The sequence below is a fragment of the Caretta caretta genome, chromosome 7, assembly GCF_965140235.1.
Source record: "Caretta caretta isolate rCarCar2 chromosome 7, rCarCar1.hap1, whole genome shotgun sequence".
In the NCBI taxonomy this organism is placed as follows: domain Eukaryota; kingdom Metazoa; phylum Chordata; order Testudines; family Cheloniidae; genus Caretta; species Caretta caretta.
The window spans coordinates 100,753,908-100,780,021 of record NC_134212.1 but is presented as its reverse complement, the minus strand read 5'-3'; the positions used below and the strand labels follow the sequence as shown (position 1 = coordinate 100,780,021).

Sequence of the window (26,114 nt, the reverse complement as noted above, 5' to 3'; positions counted from 1 at the left end):
TTCCTACAGAGCCAAATCAGACCCCACACTCCACCCCCTCTTTGATTTAAAAAAAAAAAAAGAAAAAGAAAAAAGAAAAAGACTTGAGCACAACAACTGTATTGAATGATGAGCTCTTTCCTCCTTGCATAGGTTAGGACTTCCCTTTTTGTGAATTGGCAGGGTATGTACGTTAATATTTTAATTAATGGGTGAAAATCGAAGTCCGATTTGTGTTATCAGGAGACCCCCGATCCCTCCTCCAAGGGGTGAGAAAAAAAGATGTGTTAGAAAGCAATCTATTTTGCTGGTGTTGGGGGTTAATGACTATTGCCAAAGATAAGTGAATTATCAAAGCTGTTGCTCTACCCGATCTCAAAATCCATTACATTGCTGGCCGTCTAATTAAATACGTAAGTATAATAAAATCATATTTTATGACTATTTGAGGGTAATGAGATTAGTCTTTAGAAGCGATCGCCACATATTAAAGATGCCACTGTCTATAGAATGTTAATAACCTTAAATCAAAGTGTATGGAAACTATTCATGATAAATTAAAAGAAAATTCCTGTATTCATAATAAACTCAGAGCTTTTCAGTTACAGTAGAAGAGATTGTAAAATGTAACACTTTTACCGTAGTATGACAAGCAAACTAAAGTTTCAAAACAATATAGGGCTCTGGTTTAAAAAATGGTATTTGTTTGCATGTGTGTGTTTAGAGGCTTTGGATTTGTGCAGTGCACTAAATGAATTAAGGCTTCTGGTCTCATAATATGCAAAATACATTATCTTAAAAATAAGTTGAAAATACTGAACAATGCTTTAATTGTAACATATTTTCTAAAATATACAAACCAATGCTGAAGTTGTTTCTTTCCTGTGCTAACGAAAGCATAATGCTTAAAATCATTTACAGTATCTTTAATTCAGATTACACGCGCCAAGGCGATTTAAATCTGATTACCAAATTAGAAGGTTTTAAAACAAATCCTTTTAAATCTGATACTGTTGACTAAAGAGAGAGAGAGAGAGAGAGAAAAAGTTCCATAAGCCCGTCACATAAGGTAACGATCCTGCCCCAGAAAGAAAGAGAGTTTTAAACCTTTTTGACAACAAATGCAGCTGCCCCACTATTTTGGACGATATTAAGCGAAAATGAATGCAAATCTGTGTTCAGAAGCCATCTGGCCAGAAATAGGGGAATCAGCTGCTCTTCACAACAGGCTCTGAGGCTGAATCTATTTCAGCTCATTTTCTAGATCATCTGGTCCTGCACCCAAAGCGTGGAAAATACGGTCTTTATCATTCACCAACTTTATCTTTGTTGTCACTATACTGCTGGCTACAAGCTACATGCAGTAAGAAACTCACATAGGATGTCTCTGTATTTGTACCATAATAACCGAGCTTGCTTGTAGGGTGCGTATTGTCAAGAAGCAACCTCCCACAAAATCTGAGTTTTCCAGATTGATGTGAGGCAAGGAGTAGCTTGTGTGTGATATTCTTAAAATCTAGATTTATGTTTAGCATGGAGGGCAAGCATACTCAAAAGCGCCCATACCGTAGTCTGGAGTCTGAATAAAATAATCAAAGTTCACATTTAAAGAGGGACAAATTGTCCCTCCGTCCGTGTAATGCACACATTGTGACAGAAAAGATAGTTGCCAGATTAGAAACCTAGCTCTGCAGTGTGGAAGAGTGCAGAGTGTAATGGGTGCACGCGTTCTGCTCATTTGATGCTTAACTTGTATTTAATGTTTTTAACTTTTGAAATCTCAGGCGGATCAGAGAGGCCAGTAGCGTCCTTAGCAAACAAAATAGGTCTGGAAAGAAACACATTTTCCTTGGAAACAGCTTGTCTTAAGGAGAGGCTCCGAAATGAGTGTATCTTGTCTGAGCAGGTACATGACACGTCTAAATTCTGCCTGGGATCATTCTGGGAAGCGTGGTAGTTACCAAATCTTGACCTTAGAAAAGTTAGTCATGCAGAAGGTGTGTGGATTTGAATGAGATTTGCATGCTGCAGCCAAGACCTCCCGAAGTAACGACCCTCCTCCTTACAGAGTGTGAAGTATTCCTTTTGTGTGAATTTACGGGGTGAGGCTTCAATGATCCCCCACAAATTTGCATTTAAATAGCGACATCAAGCGATTCGCGTGCCACACACCAGTGGGCTCCCAGATGTCAAGCCGAAGTCAGTCAGATGGCCATTGCCCAGCTGTCCTCCTAAACATCATACCAGAGCATGCAGTGACCTTAAAGGGACAGAGCCCTCCCTTGCTTTTCCACTCTCCCGGCTTTCGGTTTATTCCTTCAGCATATCCCAGTGTACAGACATCACCTTGTAAAAGCTTGAAAAGGAAATCTCAACATCTACAATAAATCAAGTGTAAGATTCCTTTCCTCCTTCTCCCAGTGTTCTAACAACACACAGCGTAATAACACATAATCACATACTGTACATGGCTCTCACAGATTAAAATTGATAGCCTCATTTCCAATGCCGTTATAGGATTCTCCTCAACTTTATTATTTTTTCCTCAGGACAATTCTCTTGGGACTATTATCTTAATCATTTCAAATTTTTGTCCTGAAAGAAAACGTTACATTCCGATGTTTTAAACCATACCACTTTTCACACGTATGCACTTTGCAGTAAATTGCAACACTGGTCTGCATGGTGCTCGCATCCAGTGCTGCTCCTTTCCTTCTACCAGTGTGTGAGAGCTTCGTTTACCAAAGAAACTTTTTCAGTTGAAAGTTCAGCTGGGAAACTGCAGAAGTGATGACTACACTAGTTTCAATCTTGTCCTTCGCTAATTTACGATTGCTTTCTTAGAGGGGCAAGTACAGGATGAGAATCAAACTTGCCAGCATACATTCTTCAATTTTATTGTTTTAAGGCGCCTTCATTATTAACGTGTTTGGTTACAGTAGATGTAATTTATGCCTGATTTAACCGAAACGCATCTCTAACTCTTGTTTCCTGTGTTTCAGAGGAGTTATAAATTCGCGTTTCAGGTATTTTTAATATAGCAATGGAATTCCCAGGTAAAGTAGATTCCCCATTTAGGGGGGTTGACCGCTGACTGATATTTCAGAATACAGTTCGCTGTGTAAATTCGAGGGGGAAAGACTTAGCTAAGTCTTAATTAGTATAACACGGTGCAGTTTTTAAGAAATCGATATTGCAGAGAAAGTCTGAACTAATAACACTCCGGCAGCTCCGGCACAAGGTGTTAATGCAGCAAGCAACGGGATTAGGCAGCGGGGATCATCCCCCAGCATCCAGGGCTGGAGTTTTGGGCTCCGGGGCTGCACAGGACATGTGTTCCCTGGCTGTGGGCGCAGAGGTTTGGCGGCCCCTGGTCACAGTTGCCATCTCCTCTCCGGGAGAAGCGACAAGCACAGAGATGCTGAAAAGGTTTCAAGAGCTGGAACTGCAGCCGACCTACCTGTCTGTGTTTCTTCACTAAATCAAACCCACCACTTCCTTCCAAACAGCTCACAACAACCCCAACACAAAGGGCAAAGTTACAGGGACAAACAAGGAGGACGGTTTAGAGTGGACGTGGGGGATTTAAAAAAAAAGATCCGTATGCTAAATCGTCCACACAAAGCTATGTGCTGGGCAGGTTAAACTTCATCACGGATTTAAGAAACTCTCACTATATTTTCTCTTACTAGCCTCGCGATTTATTTATTTGTTTGTTTGTCTTAGTTGTTCAGATACTTGACTTGGATTCAGATTCTTAAACATCCAGAGTCGAATGAAAATAGGTACGGACTATATATACTTAATCACATAAGCCTTGCCCTATAATGTCTGGAAAGAATAATATAATAATAATAATAATAATAAGAGACAAAAGTAGGTTTATATAGATATACTCTATGTGTGTGTTCTGAGTGCCAAACATTTGTCCTTTCTTTTTGGTGCCCCAGGGAGATAAAATAGTCCTTTTCTGTAACTAGTTTCATTATTTGTAACGTAAATGTTATGCTCAAGATGTTTAGGATCTATAAGAACACACGTTTGTTTGTTTGTTTGTCCCTCCCCTTCCCCACCTCCTCTTGGGTCCGAAAAAAAAGGGGGTCTCGAGTTAATTGTCATGATGGGATATCAGCGAAAGGTAAAGAAAGGAAGGCACCTTTTAAAATATTAGATGAGTTTCATTAAACAACAACAACAAAAAGTCTGAGCAAGGATGTTTAATTCTGTAAGTGAAGAATTTCTAGTGTAGAGGAATCGTGCGAAGGCGATGAAGTTTGATAAACAGCGCCTCCTGGGGTGGAGAGAAGAGATTTTCATCTCAAATCAGATCTAGATCGCAAGAAAAAACTATCATACTTCATATTGTCTTATTAGGGATAAGGAAATTATATGTTTATCTACCACTATTTCAGAAAAAAACCTCATCTTTACTGGCCTGCAGTTTTGGCTTTCTTTTTAACAGGTCTTGCTGATCATTTAACCCTACTTAACAAACGGGACGTCTGAGAGGGCTGTCTGAGCAAGATACCTGAAGTAATTGTAATATTCTTATATGTTCTTATATTGCATAAACGCTTTTGCCAGCAATATGATTTTTTTCATATTGTAAGTGTCTAGTTCGGTTTTTAAAGTATAGTTTACATCTTTCCACTGACGTACGACTAACTTCAAAATATATAAAAAGTCATTTTATTTGGCAAATAACGTGCATAGTATGAGAATACCGTTATTTATGAATAAACAATCTGTTAAACTATGCAATGATATTTTACACCAAAAAACGTTTAGAAGTGGGCTTCTGGTGCCACGATTAGATTCTCTGAAACCCGAACGTTTTTAAACTTAAAAACCCACCCCGTTTCTTTTAGACGTAAACTTTTTCTATAGCTACATCGTGTAGGTGACCCTGGCGGTTGTGTGTCAAGGAAAGAGGGCTTTCCTTAAAGATAAAACTATCCATGTGCGTGGATTGCAAATCAAAAGCAGTATGGAGGCACATTGGCACAGAGGTCCGCAGCCTTTAAAACTGTTTGTCACAATAAAGACTGAAAAACAGAAATCAAATATAGAAACGGAGATGAAAACTGCCGAGCTAGGAAGGACCTTGCTGAGAATGGAAAGATTGTTTCATTCGTGCTTATAATAAAGTTTCGCAGCGTTTTAGGAAGTGAGAAACATTTCCTTGCTCAACACACTGCTCTGACCCTGAAAGAAACTGCACAGAGGCAGTTCATCTGTATTTATTTTAATGACGATTTGTCATTCTCACCATTTGAGCACTGTACCGTACATACCTATTTATTTGTAAACCAAAAAAAACTTTCATAAAAGAAGTTTGCAAATCGATCAGTTTTCCTTTATGCTACGATGAAAATATAAACTGACGCAAACTGAACAAACAAGCATCGATCAGATAATTTCAGATATTATAATTGGCTTTAATTAAACACACTTCGTTCTAATTAACTCTGAAATTTTAGCATGCTTTGGGACGTTGGTGTCTGATTTGATATTGTCAGTCCAGATGTCCTAATAAAATTCAATCCTCCACTCAAGACTTCAGTATTCACTAAGAACAAAATGCAAATTAAATGTAAAACCTAAAGTATCGCCAAAGGTATAATCAAGAAAGGTGTCTCAAAACTTCTCACTTTTTATTATGCAGTAGTTAGATTACATCCTAATAAGACCTCTCCTGAATAATATAAATCTTAACTCTTTCCTGGTCGAGGATTTTCTCTCGCTCATGCTCTGACCTAAAGGGGATTAGTAACATAATACCCCCAATATACAGTAAAATCTTCATGGCACAATGATAACGTTTAATAAAAAGTGTGTCCGTTTAATTCAGAAATGAAAGTCCTGCATCTCCTGGCAGCGTAATTTTTGGACAGTAGGTTAACAAAAGTTTCAGCTATGAATAACTACTTTGCAGCCAAAGCCAAATGTCCAATAGCTGTTTCAGACCATTATGGAGGATGTATATTTCCTTTTCCGTCAACATAAAGGAAGTCGTGCAGTGGGCAAACGCCCGGCCCTTTGGATAGGTCAGCCAGCTCCAGTAATGAAATAAACTGATAGGGGACACGAAAGTGATATGACAGTAAGTCAAAGAATGAAGATAGTACTCCTGCCCTTGAAAAAGAATGCGCACAAGGGCCCCCTTCTTTTAGCCCCAGAGCTTTCCATATACTTAGACTTTCTTTGTGAGCAATAACTGTCTTTTAAATAATTAAAGCCTTAAAAGCAGGTCCATGATCTGCAAAGTTACACGACAGTCTCTCTCTGCAAAGCCTATTAGAGATACAATTTAATGGCTATTGGATAGTTTACCTTGGTAAATGTCACTTACTTGTTTTACTCCGGGTTCTTCCAAGATGAAGAATTTTTTTTTAATTAAATCAGAACCTTTGCTAAATGTACAGACCAGAATAAATACTGCTAAAAAAGAAAGCTAGTCCAGCATTAAACATTTGTATGGTTTCCATACTAATGGAGTCACTTAAAGCTGTTGCTAATTTAACTTTTTTTAAAAGGCCACACTGTGGTGATTTGCATTTTCTTTAGGATATTGAAATGAAGAGATAACTGCTGGGCGGTTAGGCTGCCCAGAGCATAGCTGGGGGCCATGCAGAAATAAAAACAGATAAAGAAAAGAAGAAAGAAAGAAACTGGCTTCTCTTCTAGACTATTAATAAGCAATTTGTCCCGCTGAAATTTACATTGCAAAGAAAAACGTGTCCAAGCGTTCGTCTGCTGTTTGAGTTCTGTCAGCGCTGTCCAGCCTGTGTGGTGGATAGACACATTTTACCACAAAGCTGATTTATGAGAACGCTTGAACTTTCAGTCCTCACAACCGTTAGGCAGATCCAGCTGCACAAGGCTAGGCTGGCCATTTATTTGCGTATACATGATCACCTTGTGTTGTTCTGGTATCTTTCGTTTCAAAACGGACTTCTAATTCCACTGTAAATGTCCAGAAGCACTGATCACACACTTGGTGACTAGCTGAACAGTTAGTTTTTAATTCAGCTCTGATTGCTAAACGTGTAACTTGTTTTTGAAGTTTATTTTTAAATCAATTTAGTAGTTGTTGGGAAATAAATACATTCTAGTTTAGATAAACAACAAGTGCTGAGATCGACATTTCTCTCTACCAAATTTCCCTCTTGTAGCAGAGAAAGGAGTTTGCTAAACTCTAGTGTGGGGACGGTGTGCCATCTACAGGACACTTTCATTTGCATTTACAGCAGGAATGGCAAAACCCGGGTTTTTCACATAACACTCTTCTTATATTTTGATTGCTGTTTAAGTCACTTATAAAAATAACTTGAACGTTTCTTTGTGCCATTTTGGTTATGAAACATTGATTACTTGTTATTTGAACTTTTAAACACTATATTAAAACTTTAAAAATAATAAAGGCTTTAGCACTGCCTGCAATTTTTAGACATTAGATTAAAAGATATGAAATGTAAAGATAATGCAATTTGATTTGTTAGTCTAACTCTGCGATTTGAGAGTTGATGTCCCCAAAGACCAGGCTAGCTTTTTCCCTTTATTTATTTTTATTAAAACATCAATCTACTCTGGAGCTGGGTGAACTCAGTTTCACCTAGAGAACATAAAATTCTCCATACCAAGGAAATAAGCACCTTTCATAAATCAACAGTATTCCTGACAGATCGATCAATTTTTGGTTGTTAATCCGAAAGGAGGAGTTTTAATTGCTTCTTGCGTTTTAGTTCAGGCACCGTGGCGTTTCAGCCCCTTCAGTACTTGACTGTGTTCTTTGCTTTTGTATTGGGGGTTGGGGTGTGGGTGGTGGTGGTGGTGAGGGGAAGCCAGATTATTCGGTTAAATAATCAACATCAATGATCAACATAGCAGCAATCCCGATTTTGTACACAGGATTCAAACCCGCTTTGATTCATTAGCTCCCACCTATCCTCTTAAATCGTCTAAACAAAGTAAGTCTGGGTAACATACTAGTGCGCAAAGGACGAATAGCGCAAAGACATCCACATAGAAATAGACACTTAAAATTATTGGAAAGTAACTGCGAGGTAAGATATATAATATACACATGTACTTATAACCTGTTTGATGTATGTAGCAAATTGACAGTAAGTAGCATAACTCTGCTGCCCTGTTTGATCAATCTGTCCCAGCCTAATTGTAGGCAGTGCAGCCCAAGGAATGGAGCGAGAGTCACTCCTTGCAGTTCGGATTTTACGTTATCCTTTTACTCATCCACACGCACAATCTTGTGCAACTTTCCCTACCATTTATGCAGAATCAGACCACGCCGCGGTGAGACACACACACACACACACACACACACACACACGGGACTTGGAAACCCAATCGCTTACCTTTCACGGGTAATTAGGCAACAGACAGGTTTTCCTACTGAACGCCCCAAACTCAGAAAGGAGGATAGTGTTTATTGTGGAGGAAAGCTGGGCTGAGGAGTGTGTGTGATCGGTGCTATTTAATACATTACTTACCCTACGACAATCTCGGGAAAGCTCTGTGGGGCAAAGTGATGTGCGGCGCGCAGGAGTGCGCAAGCGCCCCCCCGGTTTAAACAGGAGGGAGGCGGGAGCAGGAGGCTAGAGGGACTGGGCAGAAATGGGGGTGGGGAGGCAGGAGGTTAGGAAAGGCAACACACCGCCCGAGAAAAGTTTTGGGGAGCCTGCCCTGTAACGGGAGAGAAGTGCCTTGCGATTCCCGCCCTTGAGCTTGGGTCAGCTGGGAGAGAAATCAGCACCAGGACAGCAGGTTTGAGGGATGTGACAGCAGGACTTGTGCCTCTGATTTGTGCCACTTCCCTGGGGAGAGACTTTCGCCCACTCTCCCCAATGGGAACGGGCTGCTGCGAATTAGCGAGGGGGAGCGCTGATGAGGAGCATTTAGCACAGGCAACGCGCAGACCTCCCTTGTGGAAGATCAGCCAGGGGACATACAAGGTGCACAGCAGAGAGCCGCAAGTAGGGCGCATGGCGTGACTTGGCTGGCAGGAAATGCCCGTTCACAAGTTTCCTACTTAAAACATTCAGACCAAAGGGGCAAATCTGGTTGTCCGTCTGTTGGGTTAGGGCCAGCAGCGTTCGGCCGTTACCAGCTCTGTCTCAAGATGTGACCATTTGAATGAGGAAGAGAGGGAGATTTTAAATGGCTTCCCTGAAACACATTGCAAAATCCTTCAGCACCAGAGGTAGAGACTTTAAAAACGGTCTAAAATGAATAGAAACGGAGGAAGTCTGGTCTGCCTCCCCCAAGAGGAGTAAAGCTCGACACGCCTCTACATCTGGTTCCCTTTGGTAGATTTCTCAGCCGGACTTGTTTGAATGCTGTGCTCTAAACTTGTTTTGAGTACTAGTTATAGAGCACACGTCTCGGTCACACGGCCTTGGCGTGGTGCTTCCCTACCAAGTGCATTCCGCTACCAGGAGCTGATGGATGAGCGCTTCAATTTAAAGACAACGTTTGCGGAATAATAGCATGTAACACGCGTGCTAACTCATTCCCATTTTCACACATCTGCACTGATGCTTTGATTACGTTTACATAATCCCTGCAGAAAATGTATTCTCCCAGCAAGTTTGCATTGGGCACACAGAGCTATCCCAGGTTAGCGCTAGACACTTTAAATAAAAGCATTAGGAGACATTTCTAGGAACGTAAATTGGGTCGTTGCATTGCAGGATTAGATCAGAAAGAGCAATTGAAGTTTTATAGGAATGCACACAGACTAAAACTGTTTTTACCAATATTGGCCTGCTTGAATAATCAACTAGTGGAATTTACATATGGTTAATCATTAACATTTTACTAGCCCCCATATTGTTTAGCCCACAGGAGCATAATGGTGCCATACAAGGAACCTGCTGTATCACACCATTTTCAACTGCCTCTCGCTTCAAATATTCTCAGTCCTCCAGTGCAGCCAAACTGTTTTATTAACAATAAGGTTAAGACAAAATACCTGAAACGATTGTAAAAAGAAAGTGGAACCATGGCGTTATGGCAATGAATTAGTGACTGTATTATCATGTGCAACACAAATGTGACCTGAGAGTAGATATGTTAGTTATTTGTGCTTAATAACCATTATATGAAACCATGGGAAGGTTAAAAAAATCATGCTAATCATTGGTACCCAGGATTTGCGCACTCCTGCGACTTACCTTTCTTTTGTTGCCCTCTACATAGTTTGTTTACATTTGAATTAGTTGCATGCCAGTGAGGAGAAGGAGTCTGTGCAGAACTAGGAACACTCATTGTTTTGACAAGAAGTTTGCGTTATATTTTCTGAATAAATGGTGATAAGTCTCTAGAGACACTATTACCTTTTTATGGATTAGATTCTATTTATCTGTCTCTGTACTTTAGAAGACCTGCAACCTGAAGAGCATTTTTTTCACCTGTTCAGACTGTGGTTCTGTTTTGGAGGGTGTAATGAAACTCTGTAGGATAAATGAAGTATGCATCGGTATGGAAAGTTTAAAAAAAGTCACATTTCTTGTTCTGCATCTGCAAAGAAAACAGTAGTGTTTAGAACTAAAAGGGATCGATCCTTGAGACTTTACCATACGATTACTGTCATGCTTTAGTAAAATTCATCTCTGTGACTTGACACAATTAGAGAGACAAGGTGGGTGAGGTAATATCTTTTACTGGACCAACTTTTGTTGGTGGGAGAGACAAGCTTCCTAGATACATAGAGATCTTCTTCAGGTCTGGGAAAGAAGATCTCTGTGTGGCTCGCAAGCTTGTTTCTCTCACCAACAGAAGTTGGTCCAATAAAAAGCCACCGTCTCTCTGTTATATCCTGGCACCCACAAGGATACAACTACACTGCATACAACATGGAGAGATAATGCTTTTCATCTCCTTAAACCAGGGAAAAAAATCTATTTACCCTTGCTACTCAAATGCTCAATGAGTATATTTATCTTGTAATAGGTTTATTAATTACTATTTTAAACCGTTTAACTCCATTTTAATTATTAAGTGTTTAAGAAAAATGCACAAAGACAACTATTTTCCTTGTTGTAAACATAGTGGTTTTCCAGATGTAAATTTTCTTCCCAAAGTAAATATTGAAGGTGATGAATGCTTGTATTCAAAATATTTTAATGAACAGCAAGTTTCTTTTACAACTCTTTCTTTAGTCAGTTAGTGTGTTTTCAGCTTCCAGTAATATTAAACACATGAATGTACCCATCTCAACTTTCAACAAAAAACATAGGAGAAAGCAAAACAAAACATTACCACCAATAGGTAGCTACTGGTAAAGCTCTGTTTTAACTATTTAGTTTACCTATTTCAAGTGGAGTTGAAACTGAATTTTTTTTGGTCATGAAAATGAAGAAAAGCAGTGAGGAGCTTGAAAGTTTGCCTTTTTCACCAACAAAAGTTGGTCCGATAAAAACTTATCACCTCATCCCACTTTTCCCTTTCATAAAATAGGATGACCTTCACAAGTACTGGGTTTCCCAGACTTCTTCCATAAGTTAATATTTGATACCGAAACATATGAGGGTGTATGCCGTGTATAAAGAGCATGACTAGCTAGAGCAAACTTTGGCTGATGCTGTTCATTTATTTGTTTTTTCTTAGGTTGGTTGAAGATCTTTATTGGTATTGGTTATTCTTTTAGGATGGAATTCCTGTTGTGATCTTTTAGCAAGCTCTACTTGACAGATAGATATCTTAAACTACTATTACATGTCTGGAAGTGATGCACAATTATTTAGTTTGAAGATATTTGGAACAAAATTATAGTTACAAAATCAGACTGATTATTTAAATAATGGAAAAGGCACAGTTTTGGAATGCAGTTAGATTTAAGAAATTAAAACTTTTAATGTTAACCCCTGTCATAAATTCAAATAACATCTCCTATGTTTTTCATTATTCTAATGCCAATATTTGTTTTGTTTTTAAATTTCAAACATTTATTTAATTTAATGATCATAGAAAGTATCAGGTTGGCAGCCTTGGAAACAGAAGATATCTGTTTGCAGCACAGAAGGTATTGCAAGGGGAGCTGCAAAACAAGATTGTTCCACTAGTGTAGCTCAAATCTGACCTGAAGGGACCATCTGTGCAGTGAGAAAGGTAATTCAGCTTAGACTGTAAATTTGTCAGGACAGGATCTGTGCCCTCCTGCACATTTGTGCAGCACCTAATACTGTAATACGAGGTCCTGATTCTGACAGGGACCTTTATGTATAATAAAATGAGTTGTTTCTTTGTCTTTCTGCTAAGGACACCAGTTACTTCCAGTTGGGATGTTGTTCTCTCCATTACTGACTAAACAGCCATCCGCTCATTTCAGATAGCCCACTGAACAGCCTTCAGAGGATATTGACTTTTGTATTAAGGCTGTTCTGGGTTGGCTTTGCAGCAATCCAGACTCTGCAGGAGGAGAACTACAGTCTTTTAAGACATTGCTGGATGTGTCTACCACTGCATTTTGTTTGAATGAAATTTCCCGTGAATCAGATCAGTTCTTGGTACTGGGGGGCATGGATCAGCATTCATGTTGCACTCCCCATCAGTACCTGGCCCAAACTGGGGAAGCTCATGATTCAACTAACAGCCCAAATTTGGTGATGAATCCTGGTCACATGCCATTTGAAGGACTTTGCACATACACTAAGAAGGTCTTAGTACTAGTAACCCATAAGTGTCCTTGCTGTAGCATTGAAAATGGACTTGTGCAAAGATGTTAAAGGTAATCTTGGTAGTGCCATGATATTTGCACATGAAAATAGCTTGCCAATAAGTCTTTAGTTATCTGCATTTTGGATGCATATTGGTAGTTCTGAGCAGGGTGGAGGAACATAATGAATTGACTTTTAATTACCATTTCCCTAAATACGTTTTCCTTTCTCAGTATGCTGTCCAGCACATTTTCTTCTCTTAAAGACATAACCAGCAGCCAAGAGAAATGGTGAGGCTTTACAAGCCTCTTTGATTAAGGGAGTACACCTGCTCCTTGTTACTGAGCTTCACAGTTTGGGGAACGTGTTAAATCCTCAGCTGTGGCTGAATGCTCAGCCATAGCTATAACCAATATTGCTCTTTAAATCTGTGCTCAGTAACAAGGGTGCAATGTTTTCTCCTAATGTGTGCCACACAAGTTTTGTATACCTTTGCCATGTTAGAATTAGACTCTTGCAATGTTCTGTGCACAGGGCTACTTCTTGGGACCATTCAGAAACTTAAACTAACATAGAATGCATAAAAAATAGCCATTGCATCTGTGCTCAACGCCCTGGTTAATCTCCAGGTGAAGTGTTGGTTTTGACCTATAAAGGTCCTACATGGGTTGGGGTCTGGCTACCTGTGATAGCTCTGTAGTTGTGATCAGTAGAAGGACTTTGGCTAATAGTTCCCTGTTTTAAAAAGATGCTGGAGGCAGGGCGTTTTCCACGAGAGGTTATAGAAGCTAGAGCTCAGAGCTGCCATTTGACCCTAATAGGATTATTAGGATGTTCCAGAACAGGTGGGATGAGGGATTTGGAAGGACTGATTGGGTAGGGGGAAGTTATTAATTTATGATGAATTGATTTCAAGGATAGTCTATTGTTAGAAATGTGAGTGGTCTGTATAGAAAGTGGTTAAGTTTATATACTTTTATTAGGGCTGGCCAGCGAACAACAATTCCAGTTTGTGAAACATTTCAAAGTTTTGAAATCTGATTTTGTTCCACACTGGAATGAAAATGAGGCCTTTCAGAATCTTTTGTGAGATAGGGTTGGATGGGGAGAAGAGTGAATGACACACACACACTTATTTGCCTGGTGTGTTGGGCTCTGGCCTGGGCTGTGGGAGTCCTAGATTCAAGTCCTTGTGCTGTCTGATTTGGTGTGAAAAATTCTGCTCTGACTCTCTCATTCTGAGCAAAAATGAAAGCCTGGACTTGAGAAATCTTCTTGACAAAATGTTCAACAATATGTTTTCATAAACCATTTTGATTTTGACAGAAAAAGTTTCCTTGGAAAACTTCAATCTGCTCGAACGCTGATATCAATTTGTAATGTTATATATTTTAATGTTTTGTACAAGCAGCTAAAGCTTGGGATAGTTATATTAAAATAAATAAATAGAAGATTTTTTGACTGACTTACAGGAATACATCATACCCAGCATAGCAAATCATTCTCAAGAGATTGTATTCAACACTCCTGCAAACTATTCTGTATTCCTTTGCTCAGAGGTTCGATGGAGTGAGTTCTCCCTCACACTTTCACTTTTGAACTGTAACACACAATGTTGCATTTAGTTGCTGACCATGAAAAAGCCTTTCAACACATTTTAAAATTAATTGTGCAAATATTTTTATGCTGTCTGTAGAATTGCAAATACATTTTTTAAATTTTAAATGCAAACCCTTTATTTTTCACACACTCATGTTGCTCAGAAAAGAATTTCTGGTTGTACTCAAGGCTTTTAAACACACCAGAATGATAACGTACAGGCAGATGTCTGAATAGTCCTAGATGCTAAGAAAGAATATCAGTATCATAATTTCTAAATTCTTTGGGCCCAATTAATCTGTAGCGTTGTTGAAGTCAGAAGAGTTGCATGCAGGATAAAATTGTCTCCTTTATTTTTAAAAATCAACTGGTACTGTATATGTCCTCCTGGCCTCTCCCATTCAGAAGTTACATTATCTTGCTTTGGGACTTCTTTCTAAAGGTAGTCAGTTAAGATATGAGAATGGGTCTAAAGGAACACATTGATGTTCCCCGTCCATTATGAGAATGGATCTAAAGGAACACATTGATGTTCCCCGTCCATTTATTATTTGCTCATTTTTTAGTGCACCTCGCCCTCTATCAGCAGTTTCCATTCTTCATTCTTTAATCTTAGCTCTAGCTTGCAGTGTGTCTTGCAGTGCTGAGGCAGTGACACTCCACATTTCAGCTCTGCAGGGATGCTATAGAAGTGAGGAGGTAAGTTTCCCCACGGTATCAGCATGTTACCTTTGCAGTTTCACTCTTCCATCAGCCTGGAGCATCTTGTCCACTCCAAATCAGGGTTTTCCTCATGACAGCACATATTTGCTGCTCTTTTACGAGTGGGCATGTGGCAAACATGTTTCAGCATATGTGAAATATATTGTTAATACTTTAAATTTTCAAATTCCATCTGTTATGTGGGAGTTTGAAATCTAGGATAAAGGGTCTTGCATTTTCTGTGAAAAATAAGCATTTATAATTAAATGAACCATCCTACACTAGTCATTCTGCATATTCTATATTAACTCATATCAATTTGTGACTAGAAGTATATAGAATAAGTGTTTGTTTACAACTAATACATTATTGGGATTAATTTATAATGATAAAGGTTTAATTATAGTGCCTATTTTTAAATGATTTTATAAAATGCATTTCTGATCTTATTGAACAGTCCTTTATACAGGACTTGCAATAGATTTGTAAGGATACTTGGTTAAAAAACCAGACTACTACTGAATCATAATTAATGATTAAAAAAACTGCATACAATTCTTTGTTTTTAGTTAATCATGAAATTATTTTCTTTATTTGGTGAAATATTTTACAGCTCTTCTTTTTCTGCAGAATAGAAAGTGAGTAAAGCACCATGATAGAAAAGGTCATAATCTCAAAACCTTAAAAAAAAGTAACGTCATCTCCTCTAGTGTTGAAGGTTAAATATTTTAGTGAAAAGTGTCAGGGATGTAAGAGGACATTGACTGAAACAGTGGCCCACTTTCTTAAGTAACTGTCTTTGTGCCACAGTCTTGAATCCCCTAGTTTAAAGACCTATTGGAAATGAGGTCATGAGGTGAGAGGTCATGTACCAGGTGACCAAGAGTTCAAGTTAAAATATGGCAGCAGCATTCATCAGGGACAGAGCAAACCAAAATCACAAAAACTTCACCAACAGTCAGAGTCCTGTCAGGCATACAGAAAATAAAATCTGTTTTCTTTGTGTATCAAAAATTAAAACAAAAATGGGAGCTATAGTAAATGTTTGCCTCTAGGCTTGTTTGCTAGGGGGAAAGTCTTATCACCAGCTGATGGAGACTGTTGGGATGATGAAGGAAAATGTGTATGGTTTTATAAAAAATAACAGTGAGCTCATAGAATTTAATTACTAGTAGAGGATCCCATAATGTGAAAAAAGCATTTTTAAATAAAAACCATTATAATCAGAACATATTTACATGATTATGGACTAATAAAAGTGTTAATAGTGTATATTTTATTTCCAATACACAGAATGTATAATAGATATAAAATAAGTATTCTTTAAATCACATCTGAATTTAGTATGTAATTTTCAGCTTTTAGCCAACATTTAGAGTTAACTTTTTTGGTGCATGTAAAATATGAAGAATAAGAAATTATAAAATAAGATATTGTGAATGTTTGACTGATCAGCTACATTATATATTTTCTTGGTGTGATGAAGTATATAAACCCAGCACTGGGACTGAAGGGGTTAAAGATGATCTCGCCCAACTGCACATGAAGATCATGCTCCAAATGGAGGTGAAACTTAAAAAGAAGCCAGAAAGCTCAGAAGGGGGCTAAAAAGACAGGGAGAAGAACCTGCTCTGGGAGCTCCGGAGAAGGCACACTGCAGCAGCTTCTCTGGGGAATGAGAAGCCTACCTGCTGAGCCCACACATGTTAAAGGTGCAGTTTGTACCTTTTCTTATTTACCTTTTGCTGTGGACTGCAAAGCTTGGACCAAAGAGATGGGGGTAGGAAGTGCTCCAGGGTGGGCAGCCTTACAGCGCTCTTGGGTGCCTGACCTTTGGTGATCCTCACAGGTGCATGGGCTGGAGCCTGTGGATTGTGAGGACCCTGGCTCCCCTTTCAATCCTCCTCCACATTAAGAAGGAACTGACTCCCTAACCACTCGGCAATGCTTCCATCAAGCAGCAACTTTCACACAGACATACAAAAGGACTTCTGCATATGCCTGTCCCTGTGAGATAGAAGAGATTCTGGCACATTGTTTCAGGTTCCCAACTAATAACAAGCTTCCAGACAATGACACGATAGGCCTGGGAGTAATGTTCCTGTCTGTTGGCATATGAAAAGAAAAACTAGAAAAGATTCTGAGCAGTTAGATACTTCAGAACTTGTACACTGCATGTCACTACAACAATAGTTCTGAATGATGGGACTGTCATGGAATCTTATAGATTATTCCATTCCGTAGGTGGAATGCTAGTGGGCTCCATTGTGCTAAACAGAGTAGTAAGGGCATTTAACACAAAAGTACAAGAGCTAAAGTGCTGAAAACTTCTGGAGAGTTAAAAGGGTGTGACCAGACCTTACAAACTTGATGCTCCAGCCATGGATATGGAAGATGTTCACTGGCATTGGCTCTTGTATAACAGGATGCTCCATGGAAAATATTGTTGAAAAATCCAATCGATGGGGACCATTAAATGTACAATTTTCAGTGGCATTATTTGGTTACTGAGGGAGCATTCCACAGGCAATATTGAATACAATCGTGTCTAAAAGAATCTGCTGTATAGCAGTATCCATTCCCCAGACAACCTTCCATGTCTATATCCACCTGGCAAGGCATCTACTAGAATACTGTTGGCATGATTACTGCTAGTAAGCATAATCAATTAACTACTTGAATTGGATATTTAATTTTTTTTAATATTCAGTTCTAAAGGCAGAGAGTGACAGTTTCTGTCATGCATTAGACATATTGGATTAAAATAGTTCTAACTGTAAAAGCCACCATAAGTACTGGATTCTGATTAACTTGAAATAGTAAGTACATACAGGTTTCACTCTTGGAACATAATAAATGAAAATGACACCCCTCACCTTAAGTTTTACTACTAGAACAGGTTAGATATGCACTTTTGTTCAAAGGATATTTTGTCTACACCATACATTAAGAAAACTGACACACCTCCAGTTTGAGGAATGAATATTTGCTGGGTGTAAGCAAGCCAGCCAGCGAAGTAGGATGTGAGAAAAATGAAATGCTTGAAGGATCTTTTTTCACTTTAAGCAAAGCAACTGATCCCACATATAAACAGGACATAGGCATCACCAGTGTTGGTCCATTGATCTTCAGTCCCATACTTTCCCTGTTTACCAGGCATGATCTTAACACAGTCCTTGAATTATTTCAGTAGGCCTTTTTGTTTGTACTAATTCAGTCTTTCAGCTTCTTTTGCATCTTTTCCCCATCAACATTTATTCTTATATGTTATTGTGACGCTATATAAAACTTTCTCACAGTTGAGCTCACAATTAAGATAAATTTGCAGACCCACTTCAAGCCCCACCTCTAATTTTATGCCCTGGTTTAGAAAAGTTCTTCCTTTATAGTAATAATTTTACACTGTGAAATAAAGAACAAAATATATTTTACAAAATCATGCCCTGTTCTGTTTCTAGGATATCAAAGCAGCACCAGAGCTGGCCATCATGGAGCTTAAAAAAAGAAAGTTTCAAAAATGATTACAATAATTTATTTGCAGAACGTCTCTCACTCTTGCTGCTAGAGGCATTCAGTACTTTCTTCTCCCACTTTCAACAGAAACATCTGCAGGCATTAATTTTATGTGGGTATTAATTCTATTTCTCTATACATTAAAATAGAATTGCTCTATACAATATCAAAAATGTTTTTGGAAAATGAAAATTTCCAGTTGATAAATTTCCTGATTGTGCTATTGTTTCATACTCCTCTGTAAAACTCCTGGGCAATTTAGTTGTTAATTGCACCTGTAAAGTTGACCTGACATTATTCAAGAACAGAATACATTGCTATGCAATTTGTTTCAAACTCCTAATGTACAAAAAAAAGGAGGAAATTGGTTAGAATTTATTAATAGTTCTTTTATTCAGTCTTTATAATATAAACACAAACCTGTTACAATTTACATCCTGCCTCCATCTATGTAACTTACAAATATTATTGTGAGGGAATAATATGTAATTTTAAAAATATGAACCTTCCCTCTATTCTAAATATTCTGTTTCAGAACACAATTTACCCTGTAATTAAATCTACAAGTGTTCAATGGGTCTAGACTCCTAACCTCAGATTCTTCTTAAATTCCTGTTTCAGTTTATTCTCTTGCCATTAATTCCAAGGAAGCAATATTATTTAGGTGTAGAAACTCTTCATGCAACCCTCATTTCTTCCATGGTTTCAGCACACCCTTCCTCTGCTGCTTTGAGATTGGAGGGGCTTTTACCCATTATATGCTCTACTTCTCTAACAAACTTTATTGACATTCACTTTCTTATAATTAAACCACAGCAGGAGAAGCCTTCAACTACCTGAGAGGTGGTTCCAGAGAGGATGTTTCTAGAGTATTCTCAGTGGTAGAAGAGAACAGGACAAAGAGTAATGGTCTCAAGTTACAGTGCGGGAGGTTTAGGTTGGATATTAGGAAAAAACTTTTTCACTAGGAGGGTGGTGAAACACTGGAATGCGTTACCTAGGGAGGTGGTAGAATCTCCTTCCTTAGAAGTTTTTAAGGTCAGGGTTGACAAAGCCCTGGCTGGGATGATTTAATTGGGGATTGGTCCTGCTTTTGAGCAGGGGGTTGGACTAGATGACCTCCTGAGGTCCCTTCCAACCCTGATATTCTATGATTCTATGATTCTAAGCGATCCCCAGGTGCTGGTTGTGGGATGCTGGGAGGAATAATCACCCTTGAGGTTTTGTAATTGTCTCCTTATGTCTCCCTGTATTACAAGAAGTGGAAGGTTGGACATATGACCAGGGAAGAGTATAAAAATATTGCTCGGGCATGTAGGAATGAAATCAGGAGGGCCAATTCGCACCTGGAGCTGCAGCTAGCGAGAGATGTTAAGAGTAACAAGAAAGGTTTCTTCAGGTATGTTGGCAACAAGAAGAAAGCCAAGGAAAGTGTGGGCCCCTTAATGAATGAGGGAGGCAACCTAGTGACAGAGGATGTGGAAAAAGCTAATGTACTCAATGCTTTTTTTGCCTCGGTCTTCACTAACAAGGTCAGCTCCCAGACTGCTGCGCTGGGCATCACAACATGGGGAATAGATGGCCAGCCCTCTGTGGAGAAAGAGGTGGTTAGGGACTATTTAGAAAAGCTGGACGTGCACAAGTCCATGGGGCCGGTCGAGTTGCATCCGAGAGTGCTAAAGGAACTGGCGGCTGTGATTGCAGAGCCATTGGCCATTATCTTTGAAAACTCGTGGTGAACGGGGGAAGTCCTGGATGACTGGAAAAAGGCTAATGTAGTGCCAATCTTTAAAAAAGGGAAGAAGGAAGATCCTGGGAACTACAGGCCAGTCAGCCTCACTTCAGTCCCCGGAAAAATCATGGAGCAGGTCCTCAAAGAATCAATCCTAAAGCACTTACATGAGAGGAAAGTGATCAGGAACAGTCAGCATGGATTCACCAAGGGAAGGTCATGCCTGACTAATCTAATCGCCTTCTATGATGAGATTACTGGTTCTGTGGATGAAGGGAAAGCAGTGGATGTATTGTTTCTTGACTTTAGCAAAGCTTTTGACACGGTCTTCCACAGTATTCTTGTCAGCAAGTTAAAGAAGTACAGGCTGGATGAATGCACTATAAGGTGGGTAGAAAGTTGGCTAGATTGTCGGGCTCAACGGGTAGTGATCAATGACTACATGTCTAGTTGGCAGCCGGTATCAAGTGGAGTGCCCCAGGGGTCGGTCCTGGGGCCGGTTTTGTTCAATATCTTCATAAATGATCTGGAGGATGGTGTGGATTGCACTCTCAGCAAATTTGCGGATGATACTAAACTGGGAGGAGTGGTAGATACGCTGGAGGGGAGGGATAGGATACAGAGGGACCTAGACAAATTGGAGGATTGGGCCAAAAGAAATCTGATGAGGTTCAATAAGGATAAGTGCAGGGTCCTGCACTTAGGACCGAAGAACCCAATGCACAGCTACAGACTAGGGACTGAATGGCTAGGCAGCAGTTCTGCGGAAAAGGACCTAGGGGTGACAGTGGACGAGAAGCTGGATATGAGTCAGCAGTGTGCCCTTGTTGCCAAGAAGGCCAATGGCATTTTGGGATGTATAAGTAGGGGCATAGCGAGCAGATCGAGGGACGTGATTGTCCCCCTCTATTCGACATTGGTGAGGCCTCATCTGGAGTACTGTGTCCAGTTTTGGGCCCCACACTACAGGAAGGATGTGGATAAATTGGAAAGAGTCCAGCGAAGGGCAACAAAAATGATTAGGGGTCTGGAACACATGAGTTATGAGGAGAGGCTAAGGGAACTGGGATTGTTTAGTCTGCAGAAGAGAAGAATGAGGGGGGATTTGATAGCTGCTTTCAACTACCTGAGAGGTGGTTCCAGAGAGGATGGTTCTAGACTATTCTCAGTGGTAGAAGAGGACAGGACAAGGAGTAATGGTCTCAAGTTGCAGTGGGGGAGGTTTAGGTTGGATATTAGGAAAAACTTTTTCACTAGGAGGGTGGTGAAACACTGGAATGCGTTGCCTAGGGAGGTGGTGGAATCTCCTTCCTTAGAAGTTTTTAAGGTCAGGCTTGACAAAGCCCTGGCTGGGATGATTTAATTGGGGATTGGTCCTGCTTTTGAGCAGGGGGTTGGACTAGATGACCTCCTGAGGTCCCTTCCAACCCTGATATTCTATGATTCTATGATTCTATGTATATGAAAGAAACCAGGGCAGAGCTTAGAGAAGTTATATTTTATAATGATAGGAAATACCATTCGTTTAGTAGTGATTAACACTCTTTTGACTCGTGTATAAATACATGCATATGTATTTTTAAAAATGCAGATACATTTTAACTTGACGGTGAGGGAGAATCCACAACAGCCTTTGATAAGTACTTCCAATGGTTAATTAACCTCACTGTTTAAAATTTGCACCTTATTTCTAGTCTAAATTTTATAGCTTCAACTCCTAGTCATTGGGTCTTGTTACACCTTTGTTTACTAGATTAAAGAGCCCTCTAATATCAAATTTCTGTTCCTCATGTAGATAGTTCATCATCAAGTCATGCCTTAATTTTCTCTTTGTTAGGATTAAGAGATTGCACTTCTTGAGTCTTTCCCTATAAGGCATGTTTTCCAAGCCTTTAATCAGTCTCAGGGCTCTTTGAATTCTTTTCAATTTTTCAACATCTTTCTTGAAGTGTGGGCTCAGTAGTCCAGTATGATCATGTGACCAGGCTGAGTGCAAAGCAAAAAGTAAAAGGCAGGTGCTGTTGCTTAATCTGTGAATGACCTGCTTGAGAGCCAAGAGGACTGCAACCATCAGGTCTCTCCAGATAAGGGCAGGCCAAAGAGCCTAAGAGGGTATGGCTGGGAATCAGTGAGTGGGCCTGGGGCCATTTGAGTGAAACAGTGGAGAGCTCCCCTAGCTGGGGTGGAGCTTGAGGAACTGTTGCGTGCAGTTGGATACAGGCAAGAATATCTACTGACTTTGTGGAAAGGTTTGGGAAGCCTGAGGGGAAGGCTTGAGACTCTGGGAACAGACTGATCTGAAGGGAAGGAGCCTCAAAATGAGAACATCTCCTTTGCAAGATAAATGACACCCAGCTGTGGAGACTTTGGTTTGAAATGTAAAATGTGGGGTTTATGTGTGCATGATTGTACGGAAAGGTGGAATGCGAGGCAACAGCCATACACTGACAATGGGCTAGTGAAGCACTCTGTGATTGTGCTAGACCCTGAAATCCCCATATGGAAAAATCTGACGGTATGTTTACAATTAAAAACCTGCAGCTGGCCTGATGCCAGCTGACTTGGACCAGTTGTGGGTTTTTAATTGCAGTGTAGACATACCTTCTCTGACCTCAGACTGGACTATATATGTATATTTGTTTAGTCAGCAAATGGGCCAGACTTTCTGGTGTGGTTACTTTGCACTGCACCAACAGAAGAATCTGGCTACAGAGCTGGTGTATTTGGCTCTGGAAAGATCAATATTTAGGGATCCGGGGCAAAAATTGGGGATTGGCCCTGCTTTGAGCAGGGGGTTGGACTAGATGACCTCCCAAGGTCCCTTCCAACCCTGATATTCTATGATTCTATTCTATGATTCACTCCAGCGTAAGGGTGATTATCCAGTAAAGAAGGAACTGCCTAGACTAGACTAGACTTACAACATGCCTGCTGCCAGGGAGACCAGGGGACTGGTAATCTTGGAATTGCAAGAATGCAAATGTGAGCATTATGCTACCTTTGTACACCCTCAGAATCCCACATAAATCCATAGCATGGATAATCCATAATACCCAGTGGACCGCATGCCTAAGGGAGATGACCATGTGAAACTTCCATAGAAAACAATGAAAGTTGCAGGTGTTAAACACTTCTCAAGATTCGGCCAATTGTACTTATTAAAGCTGTTACTCTGCATGTGCAAAACAAGTTTTCAAAAATCACCTATAGTGCTGTATTTTTTAACTGAGTTGTAAAAAGTTTTGCATGTCTCTTGGAAAAATACTTTTCTTTGGATGGATGAATGAAAAATAGCATCTACAGGGAAAGCAACTCCTCACCAACTTCAAGGCTGAGACATTTTAATAAAAGTTTCAGAAAATATTTACACCAAGAATAAATATAATCATGGTCTTCCATCTAAATACAGACTGTGTCCCAGCTACAGGACATTTTGGGTGCTAATAAATGTCATACTTGCTAGTATTTTTTTAATGCCAGATACTTCTTGGCATGAAGCAGAGAAGCACCTGTTCAAATGGCAGAAGGTGCAGAGAAGGTTCTCATACTAACAGTGGTGAGACTGAATGAAGAGACTTAAAGGAGGATGTGATACACAAGAGGAGGAAAGAGAGGCATTGTCCTGGGGCTATGCTGGGAGCCCTGGTTGGTTTTAAATATAAGGACATTTTTTGACCACAAGCAGCACAGATTAACACACAAATTAGCTGCAGTCCACAGGAAGGTTTGGCATCTGTTGTTCTGTGTAGCTTCAAGGTTTATGTTTTGGATTAGGAAAACTTGACTGTTGTCATTGTTTACAAGCTCCATGGCCACTGGGTTAAGGAATTGGGACTTAATATCTCTACGTGATAATGCACAGAGTATTAGCAAAAAGGGAGGGAACTAGAAAACCTGGATAAAAAATCCTGGCAATATATAACCAGCATCTAAAGGGTTTTGTGTCTTAATTTCTTCTGTATGGATTAGAACAACTAATGCACAAGTTGTTTTAAAGCTGTTTTTCTGCCACATATGACTGGTTATTCATGGTTGCTGAGTCATTGTGCTGACAGCTTCATATTAAAAAGTACACATGGGCAAGTCTCACCATCACTATCCATCTCCTCATACAGAGAAAAGAAGCAGCAGGCTGTGTTTGCAAGCTCCTTGCATCTTCTGAAATGGGTTAACACTGAAGTTAAGTGTGGCTTTTGGTCTGTGAGCACAGGAAGGAGAGCACTTTGCTAACTATCTCTAAGCAGATTAGGAAATGGCTTAGCAGTAGCCAGCAATTGCAATAGCTGCTGTGTGAGACCAGATTTTGGAATTTGGCCTTGATTAGTAGCTAGTTTGTTTTTTGATATACTCTGGGGCTCGGTCTAAATGCTTATTATCAACTTTTCTTGCTTGCTGTAAGTTTTGGTTCTGATTGGTTGAGCTTTGGCAACTGATGTCCCAGACCAGGCGAGGTGGTGATTTTATTTGAAAGTGTGGCCATGTGAAGTGGGTAATATTTATCACCTGAAGGTTTCTGTGTTTTTGCTTTGCTTTGCTTTTTTTTTGGCAGTTTTCGTTTAGGCACAAATCACAGGGCAGGGAGCCAGGACTGCTTGTCTCTGCCACTAACTAGCTCTATGTTTTACATCTCTGCATTTGTTTCTCTACCTGAAAAAAATCCCTACCCAATTTTGTAAAACACATTGAACCCTACAGATGAAAAGTGCTAATGCTGGATGACCTGTGTCATAAATATAAAGGGAAGGGTAAACCCCTTTAAAATCCCTCCTGGCCAGACGAAACTCCTCTCACCTGTAAAGGGTTAAGAAGCTAAAGGTAACCTCCCTGGCACCTGACCAAAATGACCAATGAGGAGACAAGATACTTTCAAAAGCTGGGAGGAGGGAGAGAAACAAAGGGTCTATGTGTCTGTCTTTATGCTGCCTTTGCTGGGGATAGACCAGGAATGGAGTCTTAGAACTTTTAGTAAGTAATCTAGCTAGGTACGTGTTAGATTATGATTTCTTTAAATGGCTGAGAAAAGAATTGTGCTGAATAGAATAACTATTTCTGTCTGTGTATCTTTTTTGTAACTTAAGTTTTTGCCTAGAGGGATTCTCTATGTTTTGAATCTAATTACCCTGTAAGGTATCTACTATTCTGATTTTACAGAGGGGATTTCTTTACTTCTATTTACTCCTATTTCTATTAAAAGTCTTCTTGTAAGAAAACTGAATGCTTTTTCATTGTTCTCAGATCCAAGGGTCTGGGTCTGTAGTCACCTAGGCAAATTGGTGAGGCTTTTTACCAAACCTTGTCCAGGAAGTGGGGTGCAAGGTTTTGAGAAGTATTTGGGGGGAAAGATGTTTCCAAACAGCTTTTCCCCAGTAACCAGTATTTGTTTGGTGGTGGTAGCGGCCAATCCAAGGACAAAGGGTGGAATATTTTGTACCTTGGGGAACTTTTTGACCTAAGCTGGTAAAGATAAGCTTAAGAGGTTTTCATGCAGGTCCCCACATCTGTACCCTAGCGTTCAGAGTGGGGGAGGAACCTTGACAACCTGTCTTTTTAAGGGGTTCAAACACTAATTCTGACCTATGCCTGGTGACAGAAATCAGGTGACTGTGAGCAGTATAAGGAGTAGCTTGCAGCCAGGAGGGTTGGGAGTAACACTTTTGAAAGGCACTGCAGCAATGGGGTACTGTCTATTGGTATCTCCCTGCTGAAAGGGAGCTGGTGAAGAAGCAGCCTAGGGAGGAGGCCTAGAAGGTGGGTTACAGAAGGACCTTGGAGAAGGGTTTTTGAAGTATGGGAGCCAAAGGTGAAGGCCTGATAGGCCATGGGCTTGGGTACCACAGGAAGTGGCCCTGACAAACAACAAAGCAATTTAGGGTAGAATGCTGCTCACAGTTTAGAGGCTTGTAGCAGAGGTA

The 26,114-nt window shown here is 39.9% G+C and overlaps 1 long non-coding RNA gene across 2 annotated transcripts in view; it reads left to right on the top strand.

Annotated features, from left to right (window-relative positions):
* Positions 1-26,114, top strand: part of LOC142072823 (uncharacterized) — an 84,970-nt gene that overhangs the window by 156 nt on the left and 58,700 nt on the right. For both annotated transcript variants that reach the window (XR_012669409.1, XR_012669410.1), the window contains exon 1: positions 1-392. This exon is cut by the window's left edge and continues 156 nt beyond it. This is a non-coding gene — a long non-coding RNA (uncharacterized LOC142072823). The remainder of the gene's footprint in view (positions 393-26,114) is intronic.